General features: G+C 40.5%; 1 protein-coding gene across 1 annotated transcript in view; it reads right to left on the bottom strand.

The window, feature by feature from the left end:
* Window positions 1-18,873, bottom strand: part of TMC3 (transmembrane channel like 3) — a 283,418-nt gene that overhangs the window by 111,142 nt on the left and 153,403 nt on the right. Inside the window, exons 3-4 of the mRNA XM_080607203.1 lie at window positions 3,634-3,831; window positions 2,378-2,562 (exon numbers count right to left, since the gene is read on the bottom strand). The gene's annotated coding sequence lies outside the window, so the exon portion shown is untranslated. The remainder of the gene's footprint in view (window positions 1-2,377; window positions 2,563-3,633; window positions 3,832-18,873) is intronic.

The raw sequence follows: 18,873 nt of genomic DNA, 5'->3' as shown, positions 1-18,873 counted from the left end.
CCATCTTTGATTGGACTTGGTGGAACGAAAGAAAGCTGTTTCCAACTACTAAATGTACCAGACAGTTCAAAGGAAAATTAAATGCATGTTCAGTAAGAAAGCACTAAAGGACCACATCAGAGAGCAAAATTCTCCTGTTACTGAGAAAATCTGACATTTGTCCCCATACCCAAATAGAGCCACTCCCTGCCAGACACCAGCCCATCCAGGCACCAGCTGGAGCAGTTGCCCGCTTTCAGACAGCTAAGGCTGAACTCGGGCAGCTAACATAAAAGCTCCCCCCAAAATCCTCTAAACCCTGAGCCTCTAAACCTCAACATTGGCAGACAGACTGGCAGACTAAATTGGGTGGACCCACAAATGGCATAAGTGAAAGGACCCCACTCAAACATACTTGGTCAGGATAAGACTCAGATGTGAATTTACGCAGTTCTGAGACAGGAGCGCGAATATCTGTTAAACACAAAAGGCTCCCCTTGTTGATGGGAGGCAGCTCCTTCAAACTGCTCCAGTAGTGCAAAACAGTCTTCAGATGAGCTCCTAGTCTGCTGGGAGAATCCCCTAAGGGTGGAGAACCCCTCACATGTCATGGTATAGATCAGCAATCTGCTAGTCCTTGGTGGGCTGTTGGTACAGGAGAGTATGGCAAGAGTCAGCACTTAGTATTCAAACACTCCAACATCTAGAAATACAGTAGAGTATTTTTTAATCATCTCTGATTTTTATACTACAGTGAGGTTTGGCCTGTATTTAGACAAGTATAAAGTGGCTTATAACCATTTTTTTCCATCTATACTGATGTATATATATATGTATATATGATGTATATATACATATCTATGCTCTGGAGAAAGAATAGACATTAAAGTAGTACAGTGCAGTACAGTGAGACAGGCAGGGCGCACCTATTGGAGGAATTTGGGAACATTTTGAGGCTCAGAAAGGGTCCTGCATGAATTCTGAAAATCTGGACGTCTGTATATCCTAACAGCACTGAGGTCTCAGCCACTGGGATTTTCACAAGGCAGCTGCAAAATCGTCTCTGGCTGCCCTCCACCTACTAAGACACAGAGGACCGTGTCTGGCAGGACAGAAGATGCAATGTGGCTTCACAAAAATGTGCTGTAATCATGAGAAATCACAAGGTAACAATAGCAGGGAAGCAGGGAGAGACATTCAGAACAACAGTAAGTTCTAGGACCATATGAAGCAAGACATTCATCAGCATAAGGAATGGGCTTCGGAGTTAGTACATACAGAACCCAAAGTGGTCAGATTATAGCAGGAAGAGTCATTTCAGCAGCTGTAATGAACCGAGTAAGAGCTCTCAGGTTAAGTTCATAGAGAATGGGTGAACAACTTTTGATACCAACCATTACATACATCTCTCTACATACATCAAGTTTCTCTTCTCACACGTTCTCATTTTAGAGATGCAAGCCAATAAAAATTGTGGCAAACTCTTTCATAATCTATTTTTTCATTTTAAACACACCCGGACGGTCAGAAAAGTTAAAATTAAAGATGAATATAAAATCAGCCATTCTTACTTTCAATTTTACCTGCCAAATCTGTGTCTAAAGCTGGTGTGTCCACCAATATCTGTTTAATCTTTGGCACTAAAAATGCTTCTACAGTTTTAATTACTAACGTTTGCAAAAATCAGTGACAGGGAACCAGACACTTTAATTTACCCATGAATACAAGTAATGGGTAACAACATGAAGCAATTTATTTCAAGCTTAATCCTAGTAGAAACATTTATATGTAAAAGAACAAAACCCATAAATATTAAATTACTGATATTTACCAAAGAGGCAATACAATTTAAAAATGGTTAAAAAATAGACTGAGAAAGATCTTGACTACCATGAGGAATTCAAAACATTTTTTCAAAGACACACAAATTAAATTATAACTTGCAATAAAAAAAAAAATTGATGAACAACTGCATTAGTAAAAAAATGAGATAAATCATCTTGTCAGCCATGTTTTAAAACTAAAGCATGAAGATGGCCTCAGCTTCAGAAAAGGAGCACTAGAAAATTGCTGCCCATGTGGTATGGTTTGCCCTAGCAAAGACGTGGCTCTCAGCTGTGGCACAACTTCCCCAGGAACTGTGAAGGCTGAACTTCCACGAGACAGGTGCCATGGGACAGGAAAGCCCCATGCCTTTCAGTGCCACCCTGTGAAATAACATTTTTTGAGAATGGAAGCAATGGTAATTTGCCACATGGAGCAGCAGTTAAATCAAATGCAGCTGATGCTCCCCGGTCGTACTTTCTTTAAAAACCATTAACATTGACCAACAAGAGTAGGTTTGCATTCTTCGCTCTGATAATTTCACACTTCCATACCTGTTCTTCTCTTCCCTTACCATTGTTAATTACATCCTTGAGCACTTCCTTGCCAGGATAACGTTTTTGTCTTATTGCTCATCTTCTCTCAGCCGTGGAATGTTGCACTAAATTCCTAGCACTTGGCTTGTGCTATTATGGCCTGTCTCGGGGCCTCTCTGCATTGTCAACAGTTTCCTGCTGCCTCTTGGCCTGAGCAGCTTTCCTTGCAAGCAATGGGAAGAAAAAACAGAGCAATGTGGTGAAGAGAAACAGTACCATTTGCAACAGAAGCAGCACAAGATGAACCGATTCCTTTTGTTCTGGGGGAAATTTCTCCTACTACAGAAGCAAACCAATTTCTGCTTAAATGAGCCTTGGCAAATTCATAACGTGAGATATGTTCTAGAAACATAGACCACCTAAAAGGGAAGTGTTTAAGTCACCAGGGCACATTGATTTCTTGTTAGAGCCTCAGCACCGTAGATTTAATGGAACTTTAGTAACCCACATTTCCTCAAAAAATGATAGTAAAAAACAATTCTTTTATGAAGAAATTGGAGCTGGTCAGCCTCTGCAACACATGATATGGCTGAAGTACTTAATGCTTTTTGGTTGGTTTTTGCCAAGAGAATGTAATGCAAGCATTTCTAATGCACTCTATTTCTAAGAGACCACCTATTTAAATGAAAATACAAAATAAAATAAAGCAGAAAAGTAATTTACTATGCCATTTTAAAATGGTTCTCATCCTTGCTTTTGCCACAACAGTTGAGATGGGTTTTTCAATTGTCTAGGGGGGCTTTTTTTTTTTTTTTTTTTTTTTTTAAAGTGGAGTGTGGTGTGCGTGTCAGGTTTTGAGGGGTTTGTTTGTACAAGCAAGCTTTGCCTTACACACTGATCTGGATAGTTCTTGTGCCAGAAAGGTATGGCACAAGATAGCACTAACTATTAAGCACATGGTACTATGGCAGTCTAATCACGTTGTAGGAGGCAGACAAGAAATGTCATAACAATCCTTGGAGTCAGTTTATCAAAGTACCATTTCATCTGCCTTCCATTAAACATCAGCTACTGAACAGAAGTTCATGCTAATTTCAACTTAATTGGAATCTCAATGCAAATGCCTGCTCCTCTACTTTGCTACAGGCCTTCTAGCTGCAAAATGAAAGCTGCTGGTAAGTATGTTTGGTTAAACAAATACACCACAGGAGAAGAACAAATACAAATGGGTCCCACTCTGCCCATACCTCTACATGGGTTACTCCCAGCTGAAGATAACAAGACCTATAATTACCTGGCAGATGATGAAATTTGGCTCAATATCCCTTACTCCAGGTTTTCACATACAACTGGATAGACAGTTTCTGGGTAACTAGAGTCAGAATTAAAGCAGACTGGAACATCTTCATCTGACACAGTCACACTAATTTTCGTTGTTTTTTTCCTGATTGAGAGTGGAGCTGGTGCAGTATGTCAAGGTCAGTTCACACACCTGGAATTCAAAGGAAAGTACTATAAATACTGTGGTGGTAATCAACAATGATTCATAATTCATTCAAGTAAACATGAGTTTAGAAATAAAAATCTACTTAATAACTCAATCTAATTACAAAATGAATTAAGTGGATATGCTATGTTTAGAATTTCCCTAGGTTTGATTAATATTTTTAGATGCCATGTGAACTCTCACCCATTAAAGCTGAAAATATCAGACACAACATGAGAATAACAGGTTGGAAGTGGCTGAAAAATGATAGTCAAATATTAATTTAGTACCATCTCCAGTGTCACGGAATAGCATAAAATTCAATTTTCCCTCTATGTAAATATGCCTATAGGAAGAGAGAGTAAAACTGCATCACCAAACAACACGATCTGGATATATTGCACAAGTCAGAGCAGGCAATGAAATCAGACCTACATTGATTACAAACACCAACACCAGTAATGGACAGGAACTGACCTATAGGGATTCATCTCGGAAAACTTCATATCAATCTGAAAGCTTGTTTAAGGCAAAGGAGCTGAGAATAACTTGTGAAGACTGGGAGCTTTCCAGCAGACACTGAACTGCACATCAGCAATAGAGCTGACCTCCTGCCACCACCACAACTCACTCAAGCCTCCTGGAAGAGAACTTGAACAAGCCCAAGGAATTTCCAGGTGCACCTTCATAAGCCTCTGTGATCAGGCCTTTGGGCCACTGGTGGCAGTGATTTGTGGTTTTAATGCCTGAGAGTTACTGCGAATTGCTGCGTTTGTGCCTTTGTGAAAAGTGCTCTGTTATGATCAACTCCGAATCAGTGAAAATCCTGGAGTTGCACTGGGTGCTGTCTGAAAGAGGGGGGAATACAAAGATAATGCACTGTAAATTGGACTTCATTTCATTAACTCTGATCCAGTAGTTAATACCTTACAATATGGTCATACACACTAGCCACCTCTTCCTCATATACTTGCCAAAGAAACTAAGTATTAATAACAGGCTAGTTCACTGTTGCCTCTAGTTTAAACCATTGCTGAGAGGCAGAAGGAAGCTTTTTTTTTTCTTTTCATGAATTATAAAGTCTGCAAATTATTAGAGTGCAAATTAACAAGTTTCTACTGTGTTTAGTTTATGTACATTTAAATTCCACTTTATTGGCTCTTAATTAAATACATATTAGGAACGTCAGTTTGAAGCACTACGACACTCTGCTAATGCCTTCATTATTTTCTCTTCACAGTCCTTTTCTGATTTCCCATTTCAAATTGTTGCCTTTGTAACCATTTTAAAACTAGTTTTTACTATTCCTACTTAATATTAGTAAACGACCTTTCATATTGCAAGCACTCTAAGATATCAATTTATCCTAACAGAGCCTCTTTTTTTTCTAAGAATAGTTTTTAAGTATGTGAGACCTGAGGTGAAAGGCGTATAGGAGCTTGCTACAACCCATAAAAGTAACTTAAATCAGAAGCAGAAAAGAGCTCAGATGGGAAAGGAATTGATGGATTTTTGTTGTTGTTGTTTTGGAGGAGGAAATGAGTTTTTCAGCTATAAAAATAATTTTCAAATCAGTCATAACCTATGGATGTAATTTGGTTCAAATTCAACAGATATCCTTGGCTAAAGGAAACAATGAAGGAAAGGGCACAAAAACACCATAATCTTTATTTATAAAGCATGGGTATTCTTTCAGGCCAGATTTACAAATCGGTTGGTCTGTCTCGTATAGAAGAAGGCCTTCTTTGCCCCAGGCACTCCAAGAGCATCTCCAAGCAGGGCTATACTGCATGCTAGGACAGTGCTTGGCATGACAATACTGAACTTATTCACTGGCCCAGAGACAGTGAGGTGTGTAGAAACTCCTAAAACCATTTAAACAGCATGGTTTTGTCTGCTCTAAAGGGGGGCGATAACGTCCAGACATGGGACAGGGACAAGCAGCTGGAAGCAGGAACCTTTTCAACCAGTACAGCTGCAGCCAAAGGAGGATGCTCAAGGATGTTCACCTACAGTTTAGGTACGATGGCAGAGATTAGCAGCTGGGGGAGCACCCTCAGAGATGCATACTCTGTTTGCAGCCCTTGTCCCAGCGAATGTATATTTTATTTTCTGAAATAGCAACTGCTAAGTTTGACAAGTCTATACATCATAGTTATTTTCTATATTATTTATTTTTCATTTCACAGAATTATTTTTGAAGCTGGAGACGATAACTTATTTCAAGAATTAAAGCATTCTTCTATTCCTAAATTATCTATAAACAGACTTTTTTTAATAAACTCATGGATTATTCATGTATAAAAATACCACAAATATATTACTGCCTACAGTCTGTTTACTACTTGCTGCTCTTAGAGCTTCAGCTATTTATATCATATACAGTCATAAATCACATGGCATTGTTTCTCAATCCAGGGCTGGATGAATGAAAGTGTTATAAAGGAGGAGCAAAATGAGAGACTTTACAATGAAGATGAAGCATTTTCAGAACACACCTTTCAGAGAAAGTACACACTTACACTCTCATATATGAAAATATAACTCAAGAGAAAGACTAAGGTAGATCAAGAAATCCTCAATCATTCAGATAGAATAATATTTAAATTTTTGAAGTGTTCATTCTGTTTTAACTAGTTTGCTTCTTCCTAGCAGGAAATACATATGTTGAAGCAAGCATAGTAAAACCCAGGTCCCTAGAGCTCAAATTGAAACCTTTTACGAACAAAAAAAATAAAATGGAGACAGAAATGGGAAAACTGCAGTCTGGTCTTGGTTTGCAGAAGCTTCTGTTCAATTCATTTACTGAACAGTGAATCTTCTGCACTGCAGCATTAATGAGAACAGATACAAAAAGCTTTCAAACTTAAACAAAGAAATGGCTGCTACTTTAGGGTATTTTCAGGCATTTTCCACAGATTAACGTAGGAGGCAGATGCTAGAATACCAGCACACAATACTTTAATTTAGTTCAGCATCTCTGCAGGCAGTGGCTTCTCTATTACGGCTAGTTCCCAGAACACAACAGAATGTTATTGCAGGGCACTTTTAGATTAAAATCCCCAAATAAGCTGTTAGACTTTACACACATCAATCTTTTGCAAGTACAATAAGGCAGATTTAATTGGTTTTACTTTCATTTTATAACAAATGTTATTATCTATTATATAAGAAAGCTATTTTAAAAAGAACCATGAAAAGGATTAGAAAGCAATTCTATAAACGATAAAATAGGGGCAGGGAGTTATTATGGACGAATGTGAGCAAGTACATTGCCAAGGTTGTTTACTCAATGCCGAATAATCATCTTTGGAAGTCGAAATAATAAACTTAGTTTCGCATTAAGGTTAGCAAGAAATTGAGGAGTTATTGAAGAGGTAGAAGAAATTGGAAAAAAAAAACATAAAATGAATCCACATAACAAATATTAACATGTTGATGATGATGAATATTTTATCTAAGCTAGTGAGGATGAATAGCACCTGGCCAATAATTTGGCCTGAACTGCAAAGCTCCAAAAGGAAACCACCTTGATGGAAACCAAGGTTTCCATCAACACGTGGCAGTAGCCTGAACCCCAGTCAAGCCCCCCCCCCCCCCCCCCCCCAAAAAAAAAAGTACAAGTTGGTTTTCTGTTGGTTTCCTGTGAAGATCAGCTTCAGATATTGTGAATTTCTACAGCTAAAAAAGATCCTCGACAAGGTGGGTGAGTGAACACGCAGCACATATTCTTTTTTTATTTACAGCTGTGTAATTACTCAAGAGCATTTTAAACAGATTTATCCTATTTTCTGCTAGTGCCCAGTGCTAATATTTTATCGATACCCACACATCTACATACACACCTACTTCAGTTCAAATCCATGAGCACTTCAGCTAAGGAAGAAGCTGGAAGGTGAAGCTAAGGTCACCTCTAAGTGACCTGTCTTCCTTCCAAGGAGAAGCAAGCAGCATACAGGTGATGCAGACGTGCAGTCCAGCATGTTGCATTTTTGTCAGAAGTGTTTTACTGTATTGATGGGCTTTATTGTCTATTACAACTTCACAGAACATTTAAGTGGAAAAATTTGAATAAAAAAAAATCTTTTAAAATCAAAATCATATACGAAGAATATGCATTTCAACATCGTACTACCAAAAGGTTCTGAAGCTCTCCAGCAGGGCTGCTAGTCAGGTCCAGAAAGAGCACACAAATGACAGGACCTGAAAATTTGAGCTTTTCTTCAGTAAAAACATTTCCATAAAATTCTGTTTCACCTCATTGTAGGCTTCAAGCCCAATGTGGAACAAATTAACATAGCTCTGTAACTTATTGGACAGATGACCTTCCAATGACCTTCTGGAGTATTATAGTTTCAAGACTGAATTTTTCTGCACTCACCAATCCATAAAAATAAAAGTCAGAATGCTTCATTTACTGGTGTGCATTTTTTATCTGAAATTCCGACAATATTTTTATATTTTTCACCTTTATGAGGGCTAACATAACTCTTGCTCTCTGACTTCTGTGTCTCTGCTATGTTCCTCTCCTCAGCCAAACGGGTGCCTCCTCCTCCTCCTCCCCTTGCAGAGCTTACAAAGATATCTGTGCACACTCTTCCTCCCTCTTTGGCAGTTCTCCTGGCTCCAATTTCCATAGCAGGAAACTCACCTCGCTAATAAATCAAAGAGCTCTGGAAGAGGTGACTCACCACCTTCCTGTAAGTGGTCAAAATAAAAATGGACTACGGTCATTGCTGTGGTCTCCACTGCTCTCTTCTTTAAGCTCCGGTTTCCCCCCCACACCCCATACCACAGGGTTTCTCATCTCCCTGAGTTATTTTCAGCTTTTAGTGCAACATACTCCATCTTTTCTGGTTGCCTTTGTCATTTAATTTGTTCCTGCTCTCCCCCTACATGCTACACTCACTGGTCTTCTGTGTCATTAGAGTCTCTGCCTTCATGGCTGACTGACTAGTCGTCACAATATCTCGGAGTATAACCTGGCATGTCCCTTTTTATTCAGATGAACAGATTTGGATGTTGTATGCAATAGAAAACAAAAACTCCCAACATACAGCAGATTTTCTTCCAGCCTTATGGCAGGAATGCATATGCTTCGGATGCAAACCTATCACCCACAAAGTGCATTTTGATCACGTGCAAGCTATGAACCATAGAGTCAGTCCTATTGCACTTGTACATATATATGCATGCCTGTTATGATCAAATTGCTTTGCTCTCTGGTCAGGTTATAGGCATAGGGTTGTAGCATCTGGCCCTCAAGGGCTTCCAGAAAAGGTTATATTTCTGTAGGCAGGAGGGCAGGCACCACTGCTTACAGAAACAACAAAACAGCTTTGCAAGTGAAGCTATGTTTATGAAAAAATAGTTTCCAGATTTAAAATAGAAAGCAATTCTTTCTTTTACACAACCAACTAGCAGATTTAACAAACCATCATGCTTCTGTATTGACAATGCAGACTCCTGAGCTGCTTCACTGACTACTTAATGGTTCCACATTCTCTGGGTAAAGCTCAGCTACTACAATACCATCTGCTAGTACAGAGATACCAAGCAAATTCCCCTGGAAATGAGCAGAGCTGCCTCCACCAAGCTCTGCACCGGTGGATTCCCATGTAGAGTGCTGTCTAAGTTTGTACCGAGCTGTATACAGGATCATTAATGAACTTTTACATGGTCAAACTCAGAAAAGGAAACCTATTAGTTTATTTCCAGAATCTAGAGTCTGTATTAAAGCACAACCAAGCAAAACTCCAGCGTATAAAAGTTTATGATAACACAGCAGAGATTTTCTGCTTGCTTGTTTTTACTGAACTGAGATCAGTATTTTGAAGTCGAAAGATTGCTTTTCAGTGAACAAAAGCCAAGCTGGGCAGAAGAGATGTTCTTAATAATAGAAGTTACGGGCCAAATCCTTAATTCTTCTTGGCTCTAGTCTCCAGGAAAGTGAAACATATCCAGTCAGCCAAGGCTTCAGCCCCACCTTACTCAATTTAGCCAGGACATTGCTACCCCTTAGCTGTCTTGGTTTCCAAACAGAAAGCATGACTGCGTTGCGCATAGCAGTCCCATGGGACAAACTCGTTTCCAGAGACCTTTGCGGAGGACAACACGCAGCTTCAGCAGCCTGGAACGGCACTAGCTCCTGTGGCACCAACTTGTGGCCCCAAAGGGACAACGACCAGCAACACGAAGGTGCCAACTGCCCACACAACCTGGGATTGATCTCCAGGCCTCCATCCTGACAGTGCTGCTCCACTTGGGTTCTCTTTGCTTTGGGGAATTAGCCAGTCCTCTTACCACTTATTTGATTTGGAGTTTTAGCATTCGTCTGCATCTTTCCAGATTTGCAGGGTCTATATTATTTATCTTTTCCATTTGATTAACCAGCTGAAAAATCAATAGCAGTGCATTTTATCATAATTTCAGAGGAGCCCTCCGTTGTGTTGTGTTGCTATTTTAGGAACTAGAGCAAAGTTTGTGAATCTATACAAGCAGCTTGGCAACCTGCTTTTTCTTCTTTTGCCCTCTCTATTGTGTGGGACAGCACAGGAATCTTGCTGTGGCTCCGCATGGTAAAAATTGACATAAAACAGCTTTGGTCATTTTTTTTTATTCCCCCTCCCCCCTGCGTTAAGAAAGTTAATACCATGGAAAAAACTGGTCAGGAGGATCAGATGTTTATGCAGGACGTCATGCTGCTTCGGTGTGCCAGCTCTCCAAGAGTCTACAAGGAAGCCAGCCAGACGGGCTCTGAAGCCTGCGCCCTGACCCCAGCGACCTCTTAATATTTCAAAGTTTATCTAGCCCCATCCCAGCAGTACTTGCATTGAAACCAATCCCCCTGCTCCTGGATATTTGGCAGAAGGGGACTTCCTTCATATGGAAAAGTGTTTAATACCAATTTAATGGTCTGTCTAGCCACTGTAAACCCCCAGCCCCCTCCCTGAGTCTCCCACTGGCAAGAAACAGTGAAATAATATGCTTGAAATAGCCTTGATTCTTCTCCTCAGTGTGGTAGTTGTTTTTCTAATAAGCATTTTTTTTTTTCAGAAAGCTGTAAAAAAACCTAGCAGCTACAGAGCTGAATGTAATCTAATAAGTTCTGCCCTCCACCCCCCACCCCCCCCTTTTTTTTTTGTATCATCTCTTCATATATACATTTGCACTGCCAGGAATGGGCACCAGCAGAACCAACAAGGCTTCCATTTGAAGTTGACAGGCTTGCTAGCACCAGAAAAACAAATCACATTTATGCAAATTCACTTTTATACCAAAATAAGTCTAAGTAACATGTTTATGTTACTGTAAAAAGGCAGGGCTTCTTGGCACAATGGCCATAAAAATCTTAGGTACAAAGAGGCTCAAAGAAGTTAAATTGACAGCTGCTATGGCTTCCCTAAAGCAATCAGTTTGTTGTTGTTTATTTAAACAATGAGAAAGGTGTAAGGCCAGTCCTTTCAGATGAGAAAAGGTCTGACACTTTGCAGCAGGATGGCTCTGTTAGGGAACACAGTGCACTCTCATGCCTGCCCCAGCTCTGGAGCAAAACAGTAGGACAGAACCAAGCAACAGATGCAATTCTAGCAAGTTAGCTTGGCATGATGCACGTCTTTGTATTCATGAGAAGAGTTCCAACAACCTTTTAGTCATTACATTAGGACAACTTACACTTAGGCACTTTGTGGTTGCAGTAATCAAAAACTGAAAATTGTTACAATAGTGATTTGATTTTTCTGCCTCTAAAAAGTGAATAAAAAATATCCACCCCCCAATTCTATACTCTTTTAAAAGGTAAAAAGCCTGTAAGTATCAGCTTCCTCCTGCAGCTTAAGGAGAAAAATCAGACAAGCCCATCTGAGAACACATGAAGGAACATTACAGTCTGCACACCCTCCCATTAGGGTTTAAACCACTTAATTTTCCAGGAAGAAGGAGGCACATTTAGATAGGAACATGGAACGAAAAACAGTTTAATTGCAACAAGCTGCACTGTTGTGCTGAAATGCCACAGGGCAACATTTTGCACAGAGCTGTGAAGGATTCGGTGTCTTGCACTCCTGCAAAGGGTAATCTCCTTGATGCCATCACAGCAATACAACATACAGAAAACAAAAGAAAGAATAACAAGAACTTTCATATGGATTCTGTTTATACCATTATTTAAGTCAACATTTTCTTAAGTGAATCACAAAAAAAATAATAATAAAAAAAATCCTCGACTGAAAAGCTGATCTACAGCGACTGCTGTTTTTTCTCTCTTTGGAAATACAAGTATGCTTTAATAACTTCAAAAGCCAGAAAATCTGGTGGTGCCAGTCAAATAACAGCAAGGGAGGCACCAAGCAGGATCTCAGACAAGGCTTACAATTTGCATCCCTGCATGCACTGCCGTTCCACTCACATCCACAGCACTTGGAGAGTCCAGACACAGGTCCACCCACTCACCAGCAGTTACACAGACACGTGCAGGACTTTCAAGGCACCCCTTGTGCACGCAAGTGCCTGTAGTGTCCTGAGAGGGCTCCCAGGAGCTGGGACCTCATCTCTGTGCTGCCTCAGCATGGCCAGCCTGTCCCCCGATCCCAGCTGTCTACCCTCCTGCTCACCCACATTCCCTCTTGCCCTTCCACTCCAGGTACAACCTCTTTGAAGTATTAAACCAAGGACTCCTTTTCCCCTCATTTTCTCTCACACACAGACACAGTGCTCGGGTCTGAAGGCTTCATAGGAGGAAGAACAGCCAAGCAGCTGCCAGCCTACGTCCTTCACACACTTCTCGGCCTGCCAAGGACAGGGGAGAGGAATGGAAGGGAGGAGGCAGCCTCCCTGTCAGCTTCTTGCCATTGCATGCACACAACAGATCTCAATCTCAGACTGAAGCCCAGCAGTTAAAATAAAAGTCACACTCTTCATATGGCTGTCAGAGAGGAGAACATTTTCAGAAGTGGAGAAATGAGAGAGATGAGAAAGGCAGGAGGGCATGAAGGAACGCAAAGCTCAGATGGAGCTTTCCTGGGCTTTCTGATGCCCCCAGAGGACATATGCTGCACAGCCTTCCCTGCAAGACCCACTGCTGTATCTCATGATTTTGAGCTCTCAAGAAGTGCCTACACATCAGGAACTACAGCTTTCAGGAATGAACTCAGACTTACTTTCTTTGGCAACAAACAATATGCTCATCCCTCATTCCCTTTCTACGTACCACATGGTGGCACGGCCCTGGAATTATGGCAGTCCCAACGCACCATATGTGCTGTTATGCACGGCACAGCTCACACACTGTAACCACAAAGAATCCAAAAAAATGAGTGAGGGACCTCTTCTGAAAAATGGCTACAAATGATCAAAGAATATCAAAGCTTCTTTGAAAAAAAACAGGTTATGATGCATCATGAGCTAAGTTATCCAAGACCACAAAAACACCCAATTGACTTTAGTTGTGCAACTGTTTTGTTGAAATTTCTCTGAATACATTGCATTGGCTAACTAATAAAACAGTAGGAAGGTGAAGTGTTACGTGAGGGCAGTTCGGAAGTTCACAGAAAAATATGCAATCAGTTATAGTATGTTTACTAATTCTGTAATGTGGCTATCGTACAATGTACCACCTTGACTACTATGGTTGTTTTTTGAAGGTCCTGCAATTTATCTTACAATTAGTTCAGCAGTGCAGCTTTTCTGACTCGCAGCCTTTCACTTTAAGTGCTCTTTTCTTCCCCCCAGAGATCAAAGAGATGTTTTTGTGGTTTGCTGTTCCATCCACACTCCCGCTCCCTCCTCTCTTCCTTCCTTCCTCGGGTTCCCCTTGCTGGAGGCATCACCCAGCAGCCTCAGGCACAAATCTCTCACGTGTGCATGCACACACAGCCACCACCACAGCTCGGATGAGCTCACGGAGCCTGTATCCTGCTCTGGACATGACCTCGCATTTCAGCAGCTCCCTGCCTCTCACTTTTGGGGCACTGAGTTGGTGTCTGGGCGCTTGTTTAATTTTAAGGCCTGGTTTGGATTCCAAGTCAAATCGAGTACCTTTCAGTGTTTGATGGTAAGAGTCTAGGAGGTAAATGATAATTTAGGGAAAGTGTTCAGATGCTTTTTTTTCCCTGGAATCTGCTGCCACCACGTTCCCACATTGTCCCGGCAAGGGTGAAGCTATTGTGCAACTGGGACAGGACACCAGCTTTGTTTTCCAAACCAAGGGGTTCTGGTGCAGCTTGGGAAGAAGAGGACAGACCTTTTTACAGCGGCATAAAATAAACACTCTACTTGGAGTGGAGTATCTTCCCATTAGGCTAGTTTGGGGCAAAGTTTTACCAAACGCTTTAAAAGAAAAGAGTTACAGCTCTTTTCCTGGCATGTTATTAGATAATGGTCAACTGAGAGCTTGGATCAAGACCAGCTACAGCAGATCATGACAGAGACCTCATCTAGAGCTTGTTTTCTTTTTATCTCACCACACAAAACAGGCTTGCACACTGTTAGACGTTTCCACACAGACAGACTTAGAGGTTTCCTCACAAGCATTTGTTCTCCATGCATTAACATACAGACATTTTCAGTTCTATTCTGCCTATGAGGCTAGCCAGTCACAACTTGACAAAGCCTAAGCAAAACCTGCATTGAGACTTGTGTTCCTATTCACACAGGTAGAACGAAAGGCATGATTAAATACTACTCTTGAACCGTTCCACAAATAATCCTTTCCAACAGTGTATTGCAGTACTGAGAATTCAAATTCCCAGCTAGTCTGGGTGGACTCTCAGGTGCTTGGGATGTTAGAAAATTCTCCAGAGCATGACAAGAACCTTCTTCTCCATTCTTGATATTCACAGCTACACATTTCAAATCCACTGCCATAAATAAGTCTATTATATGACACTTGAATTTGTTGTCAAAGTAAACAGCCCTGTCAAGACCTTCCCACATCAAAATATTTAAGCAAAAATAATTTTCATGAAGAAAGCAAAAGGAACAGAGTTAAATGGAGTGAACACAGTCAAAATATACTTTTCTAGATATCAGATTTTTTTTTACTTTTTTTTTTTTTAATAAAAATACCAGAAAACTACAGTGTGTATTAAGACAAGGACAAACGACTCAAAGTATTATGAATAAATCAGCAGTTGATTGCATGTAAACATCACCTCTCAGTCCGCATACAGAATACTTGACATGAAGAGACTTGTTGAGAATGCACTGTCACTTCCATAGGAAGTTCCCCCAATTCCTGCTTCAGGATTTTTCATTATACAGCACATGTGGATGGCATTGTCCTTCTTTTCAGCTTGCTTGAAACTGTTTACAGTGTATGATTGCTTCACTGTTAATAAAGCACACAATATGAGAGCACTGCCAAAACAGTATTTTTGGTGGGGCAGAAAATGCCTTGATTATAAACACATGAGATCAAGAAATTAAAAAAAAAAAAATACTGTCAAGGGACAGATCTCTTTTCCCAAAGGAACATCTGTTACTAACATTTCTCATGAAAATAAACACATGAAACTGTAAGTCCAAAACAGAACCTGTCTTCAAACACTGCTCAATAAAAGTCTGTGATCCCTGGAAAAGGATTCTCTTTAAAATTTCCAGCAACCCATAGGCTTGAAGAGAATCATTTCCTCTGCATACAGTTCAGCTCTTCAGAACTGCAGCCATTTGGCAGCAAGTTTGCAAAGCCACAAAAGGATGGGATTTAGCCATGTCAGCATCTTCCCCGGCTGCAGAATGCAGCTCAGCCCCTCACCCTGCCAAAAAATCAGTTGTAAAAGCCAGCATGACAGCCTAGAGGAAGGTAATCCTCGCCAGCTGTTTCTGACTGCAGCCAACCCCATCACTAGCACAGCGAGCACCAACATGCATCAGCAGAGAAGCTACCTGAGAAGCGGTATAGATGAAGTCTGATTCCAGGATCAATAAAGCACCACCGGGTTGCTGACAATGCCTAGCTCACTTCAGCTAGCTGATTCAATAGGGTTTGTAGCAACGTGCTGGCCACACAACATGGCACCAGGCTATTAAGGACTTCAATACCGAGAATGGGAAATTCTCATCAATCCATCACCTTTGGAGAGCGAAGAAAAAGCCTCAATATTCTCACACAGAACCGACAGTCTAAACAGATTTAAAACCTAGACTGATAATGAGATTTTATTATTAGGTAGGCAAGAAGGGATTTTTCCCTTCTCTTCAGCGTGTCCCAACTACTATCCACCTCACAGATCCCTTCACACTACGTGGCATGTGCAGCCTGGCAGAGAAATGCTGACTGAGGCGCAAACCCCATCCATCAATAATTCACACCATGTTTAGTTAAACTCGGGGGGTGGGAGCAAACGACCTGCCTTGTCTTTTCAGTGCTTTTGCTGGTAATAACTTTAAGGATGTCAGATCTGTTCTTACTTGTTCGTCTTGACTTCTTCCTTTACACATACTGAAACAACAAAAGAGCTCTGTAACATATGTGTAGAAATGATGAAGGCTTACAGCTGTCATCTAAATATTTTTACTGAAACTGTAATCAACTGTTTCTAAGAGCTTGGCTTTACTACAAAGTTAGTCACAGAATAAGAATATTAAATTTCCTCTGTTATCAATCAGCAGTTCTGTTCTAACTCTGCAAAGTGTACCTTTGAGGCATCCTCTCTTCTTACTGCTGTTTTGCTCAAGGGAAAAAATGAAGGATTTTTCCTATGTTATACCCCATTACACAACACAGCTTAAGCTACGTGCTTATGCCATACTAAATGCCCCATTCTGCTAATCTACACAGATAACTAAGCTTAATTACATTAATAATTGTTGTGGTTTAGTATGGTGCCAGAATTTACCTCTTCGCTTGTTAGGCCGACAATTTAATTAGTAGCAGTGAATACAATCTCAAACGAGCGATATTATCTAAACTATTATTTGAGGAGTTTTGCTGTTGTTTCTGTACCACCTAAACAAACTCACCGCTTTCCCAGCACTGGTAAGAACTGGAGCTGTATGCCCAGACACCTACGGCACGAGGAATAGATCTCTCGACCCACTCACATTGTGCTGACGGCCAGCTGCAGCAATACAGCAAAGTAAGCTCCAACATTGAAGACTTCTGGGACAAGTTTACTTTTATCTTATTTGCACTGAATCTCCATCAGCACTTACACCTCAGACAGGTTCCACCCAGGACCTTCTGTTTTACCAACGCTCACTCTTGCCTCGCGTTTTGTTTGCCGTACAGGACAGGCAAACCTCCGTCAGGTTCTTTCCTCTCTAACCAACAAAACCAACAGGACAGACAAACCTCCGCCAGGTTCTTTCCTCTCTAACCAACAAAAACAAATTTTTAATTCATTTGAATTCAGACTAACTCCTGTTTATCTCAGAAACAAAGATGACAATGCATGTGTGTTTTCCTCTAGCAACCAATGTTACCTTAAACCTGAGCAAGCCCTGATTTTAGCCAAGTGGCAATCGCTATTAACTCTCCTACATTTAAACTATATTATTCATATTACATAAACGTGGAATAGAGCCAAAAATACTACAAAGTTCTTTAATCTCATCAGTCACAGTGTCATTTTTTTTTCATCCTCTGTGTGTGTTGTTTTTGTTTTTCCCCTAATGTAACTTACAGGCCTATGAAGAGCCTATAAATCTTCTAGGTTAAAAGATATCTGTTCAAAATGTTTACCAAACTTCCTTATGGTACTACATCATGCATACAAATGTTTTCAGTTTTACAGAGTGAATAATCTGTCAAATCAATAAAGCATTCCACCATGAAGCTTAATTAACTCTCACAGCCTCACTTACAGCAACATCCATGCATCAGAAGCTGAGTTACTAAACTAAAAAAGCAACCTTTAGTGTTCTCACCAAAATATGTCAGAACGGTGAGTTACAGTAAGGTACAGAAATAGTATTCTGGAAGAACCAAAACAGATTAGGAAATGTTTGCTATGTTCAGGTATATTCAAACAGAAAATGTATTGGAAAACAAGCGTTACGAAAACCACCAGGAAGCTCTTCACTAACATAAATGCCTGAGCCAGACCGTTAATGTCTCTCCTGTATGCACGCTTGTTTGATTCCTGCAGTGATACCTCAGTTTGTTTCTCAAAGGGAACGAAGCTTAATAGGAAATAAAATGAAGAAAGAAAAATGTTCCTTGCCAGCAGAACAGTTGTGATGCCTAACTATGCCGGCATCACATTAGCCAATATTAATCCAAGTGGCTCTTCGGTTCTTCATTGGCATTACTATATGTCTGACAATAGAAAAATAAAAGAAAACAGAGCCTGAAGCACATACATGGCAAGAAGTCATCTTGCTCAAGCCAAAAGGAGGCATGCTCACCAAATGAGCATCTTGCTCTGCCTCAGCTGCAAGCGGTATGTCATTTCTGGGAGCATTTTAAAGATGCCTCGCAACTTGCACAATGATCCCTTGGGAACACAGCTCCTGCACTTTTTGCATCATGTCCCACCACAACCTGTGCAACAAAGCTGTCTCGGTTGCTAAATACAGTAATGGCCATAATATGGAAGATCTGGAAGGCTGCAGGCCTGGCCGAGGGTTGACATATTTAACATTTCAAGATAGTGACCTGCAGTTTTATGCTATCTGATGGCCACTTCCTAATTACTAAATACACCCATCATGCCTCACCAGCTGTGATTACAGGATTTCTCAAGGAGAATTTCTTAAGGTCAAGAACAAGATTTCTTGAGTAATTACTGCCAAAAGTCGTCACCCCGTTTTCACATTTAAATTGAACAATGTGTTATTTCTCATTGGAGAACTTTTAGTACTAATGATGAATGCGTGAGGTTCCAGATAAATCCCATTTTCAGAAACAGATCTCAATTCCCTTTGAAATCACAAACTTTTAACATATCCCAAAAGCTGGACAACTAAATACTAATAGATGCTTCTAAAAATCTTGTTTCATTGTCATAATCACACTCATTTATAATCACATCCAGTTGATTCCACATAGTGTAAAAGCAAAATGTCCATTAGTAAAATACAAGTCTCAAATCAAAGCAGCTCAGAAGA

The sequence above is a fragment of the Anser brachyrhynchus genome (genome assembly GCF_964034855.1).
Source record: "Anser brachyrhynchus genome assembly, chromosome: 11".
Lineage (NCBI taxonomy): Eukaryota > Metazoa > Chordata > Aves > Anseriformes > Anatidae > Anser > Anser brachyrhynchus.
The sequence above is the reverse complement of the archived record's forward strand: the minus strand, read 5'-3'. Positions and strand labels throughout refer to the sequence as shown.